The following is a 4495-nucleotide window of genomic DNA, read 5'->3' as shown; positions in this document are numbered from 1 at the left end:
CAGCCCGCTGGCCCGCGCGCGGCCGCCCGCCCCGGCGCCGGAGTTTACACTCGAACAGGGACAGGAGGGGCGGCTGCCCGGCGCCGCCTGGGATCTGTAGTCAACAGCCGCGCCGAGTATACCCGACTTGCCAGAGGAGCCGCTCGACACAAAACTACAATTCCCAGAAGGCTAAGCGAGGGCAGAGGCAACGTGGTAGACACCGCTAGTGCAACTCCTGTTCGGATTCATTGTCAATGTCAGCAGCTCCTCTCCCTTCTCTCTCTCCACTAGCTTCAAGGGTACAGACTTGACCATTTAATATTAATAAGAATGGACTCAGCTTTGTTCTCCTACCATCACTCCTCCTCCAAGCTCACACATTCGCGAGGGCACGCCAAGTCCTTATTAAAAAAAAAAAAAAATAGTAAAGGGTTTTGGCACTAGAAAGTTTCAGCCTTCAAGTCTCTCTTAAATAGACTTTATATCAGGCTACATGTATTACAGAGCTGCTGCGACAAATCAACTTGTCCTCGATTTGGAACTGCGTGGAGGAACTTTCCTTCACTCTGTAAGTAAAATAGTACTGTTCTTGTGCGTCCCTTTCCTGTAACTAACTCAGTCAGGGCTTTTACAATACTCTTCATCCAGCTGAATGACTCTCTCCTTTATCCAATTAGCCACTTCTAATCCAAAGCGGCACTTGAAAGGTGCAGTTAATTTTAAAAGGCACAAAGTTACAAAACAGCATCGTCACTGTCTGCTTTTAATTTCTCAGTTGTCTGGGACTTCAAATGAAATTGTCCTAACTTTACAGGAGTGAAGCTGTGGGGCACATAAAATGTACAAGTGTCAACTCCCCCCACCCCCACCACAGCTTCCCGGCACTCAGTTAGGTAACAGATTAACAGACACTGTTATGGCTCATTTGAATTTCCAGTCTTTCCCTCTGATTAGTTCCAGTAGGGTATTTTTCTTTCTTTTAAAAGTGTTTGGAGGTATCAGGGAGGAAGTAGAGAGTTAGAGGGTGGCTTTTAAAGTTCTAAAACCCACAGTTGAAATCCCGAGTCCTTCTCTAAAGTGCTGTGTAATCGTGAGCTTGTCACTTGATTCCTAGAAGCCTTAATTTCTTCATCTATAAAAAAGGAGATTGCAAAATCTGTTTTTTGAAGATGTTTCGAGGTCAAATGCAACAGAATGATCTGTAATCTATAAAAATGCTGCTCAATGGTCATTGTTTTATTTGCCAGATCTTGAAGATATTTCTTAGACTAACACTTCATTTGTGAGTTTGTCCTTTCAAAAGTAATAAATGATCATCCTGCGAGAAAATTCTAAGGAGGCTAGACTAATGACCGGTACCTCCCAGGAGCTGGTTGTTTGCTATTTCGCCTTGGATGAAACATCACATTAGGTCCATACCAGGAAAATATTACAGAACCTGAACACTCCCGTGGAAAATAGGCTTTTTGTGCTCATGAAATAGGATCCCAGATTCCATGATAGATACTAGTAGAAATTAGACATTAAAAGTTAAAAAAAAAAAAAGTTATTCTCTGCCAGAAAGAAGAGGAAATGTAAAACATGCAAGAAACACTGAGACTATACTTGTGGTCTCATCTTGTTTCTCAACTATAGGTGACTGGAATATGGACTTCCCTGTAGCTCAAATGGTAAAGAATCTGCCTGTAATGCAGGAGACCCAGGTTTGATCCCTGGGTTGAGAAGATCCTCTGGAGAAGGGAATAGCTTCAGAATTCTTTCCTGGAAAATCCCATGGACAGAGGAGCCTGGCGAGCTGCAGTCCGTGTGGTCTCAAAGCATTGAACATGACCGAGCAACTAACATTACTACTACTAGAAGGGGATGAATATCGTAACATAGGGGTGCTACAGGACTTTAAGAGGTATGGGCTAGAGACTCTTTATCTCTTGCACAATGACAAACTTTCTTATCTAAATATCATCCATACCTGTATTGAGAAACACTGGAATCTTCTTAATCTTTTGGTTCACTGGAAACCTTTTAATATGAGGAAAGCCACTGACCTGCTCCACAGAAAATGTGGATGAAAACAAGATTCTTGTGCCTGATTTTAGTCCGCTGACCTTCAAAGGCTATCAAGGACTTCGGGTTCAGTTCAGCTCAGTTCAATCACTCAGTCACATCCAACTCTTTGCAACCCCATGGACTGCAGCACGCCAGTCTTCCCTGTCCATCACCAATTCCCAGAGCTTACTCAAGCTCATGTCCATTGAGTCAGTGATGCCATCCAACCATCTCATCCTCTGTCATCCCCTTCTCCTCCCACCCTCAATCTTTCCCAGCATCAGGGTCTTTTCTAGTGAGTCAGTTCTTCGCATCAGGTGGCCAAAGTACTGGAGTTTCAGCTTCAGCATCAGTTCTTCCAATGAATATTCAGGACTGATTTCCTTTAGGATAGATTGGTTGGATCTCCTTGCAGTCCAAGGGACTCTCAAGAGTCTTCTCCAACACTACAGTTCAAAAGCATCAATTCTTCGGCGCTCAGCTTTCTTTATGGTCCAACTCTCACATCCATACATGACTACTAGAAAACCATAGTTTTGACTAGATGGACCTTTGTTGGCAAAGTAATGTCTCTACTTTTTAATCTGCTGTCTAGGTTGATCGTAGCTTTTCTTCCAAGGAGCAAGGGTCTTTTTGAATTATAATGAAATAGTCCATTTTGTCATTATATCCCACAGTGACCTGCTAGACCTAAGGGATCAAACCCAAAAGGGAATAAACTGTCAGGAAAGCTAAGACACCTGAACTTAGCTCCAACTAAGTAAGCTTGCCCTGAGATACACACAGATAGCTTCTATTTTTTTCTCCTTCACTTTTTCTTCTGATCTCATCCTACTCAGTCCAGGAAGATGACTCTTTTCATCGCCGATGGTTGGGTTATTGATGACAGTACCATCTGCCACCCTGTAGGAGTAGCTATGAGACTGTTCCTGACCCATCAGGGGGGCCATTTTCCTAGCCATGGTGATTCCTTGAGGGATGGACACAGTGTCCTACCGTGACTAGAAGTCCTCCTTGAGACTCTTCTTCTGGGGCATCTTGGGAAGACTGTCTGATTCTTGGAAGCACAGTGCTGGAGGGAAGGAAATCTATAGGTAGCTTATTACTTATGGCCACAAAGTAATGGCCATTTTTGATCAGCAGTGAAGCTGATAAAAAATGAGAGAAAATGAGACAAGATCAACAAAAAGAAGCAGAAACAAGCAAAACTGAGAAACAGAAAATAACAGTAACATCGTTTCAGCTCCCCATTCCAACCACATCTGAAGTCAGATATCCTTGGACTCTCAAGATACATGAACCAAATTTTTTCTTTCTTTTTGCTGTAACTGTTAAAAATGTTCAAAGTAAAAATGCACTGGTTATGAACATGGTATTCTGTTAGGTACCCAGACTACAAGAATGTATCTGACTTCCTGCCCTCAAGAGGCTCAAAGTTCAGGAGCTGAGTCAGGGCTTGTAGCACAATGAGAAGCCACACCCAAGGTGGCAAATGTTAGGGAGCAGATAAGTGGTGTGTGATTTATACTTTATATTCATTTATCCCAACAACTATTTGTGGAGCCAGCCACATTATGTGCTGGTTATGGGGGAAACAGCAGTAATGAGCCACCTGTATCCCCTGTACTCAGGATAGGGTCCCTGACTTTTTAGGAATAGGAATGAAAATGATTTCATGGATAAATAAAGTGATAGGTAAATCCTACAAGTGTCTGAAAAAGAAGCAACCACTGAAAGCAAAAAAGAGAGATGATTCTTGGAGGAGAAGTAACTAAGCTACAAAAGAAAGAAGGGGGAGGAAGGAAAGAAGGAGAAAAGAAAAGGAGGCGAGAGAGAGAGAGAAGAAGGAAGGAAGAGAAAGAAAAAAAGGAAGGGAAAGAGTAAGAGAAAGAAACCTATGTATGAACTATGAAAACTACCACCAATTTCCAGGGGGAAAAAAAGAGAGAAATATGTTAATAATACCACAAAGATTCAGAAATTGAGAAATCTACAAGACATTGAGAAATCTTCAAAAAAACAAACAGCATGAAATTAAGGGGAAGGAGGACCTGCTATAGATTTTTAAATATTTAAAAGACATATTAGATACATGAATTAAATCTAATTTTTAAAATAATTTTGGAAAAAAGAAGAGACATATCACTCAAACACATTTTGCAGGCTTTATCTGAGTTCTGATTTGAACAAAGCAAAGAAGATGATTAATAAAAAATCCAATGCAAAATTTGTGAAGCTTAGGTCTGAATATAAATTGCAACATAAATGGATTAGGAAAAGGCTGGCTGAGGTATGAAGGGCGATTTAAATGAGTTTAGGAAAGGAAATCTAATGAGTCTCAAGAATAGCTGATTGGCGTGCAGCAGTTGAAGAGCCACCAGGGTTAAGAGCTGAGCGATGAGTTTGAAGAGAGGCTTCCCTGGTGGCTCAGGTGGTAAAGAATCCCCCTGCAATATGGGAGACCTGG

The sequence above is a fragment of the Bison bison genome, unplaced genomic scaffold (genome assembly GCF_000754665.1).
Source record: "Bison bison bison isolate TAMUID 2011002044 unplaced genomic scaffold, Bison_UMD1.0 scf7180017864474, whole genome shotgun sequence".
In the NCBI taxonomy this organism is placed as follows: Eukaryota; Metazoa; Chordata; class Mammalia; order Artiodactyla; family Bovidae; genus Bison; species Bison bison.
This window is presented reverse-complemented; position numbering follows the sequence as displayed.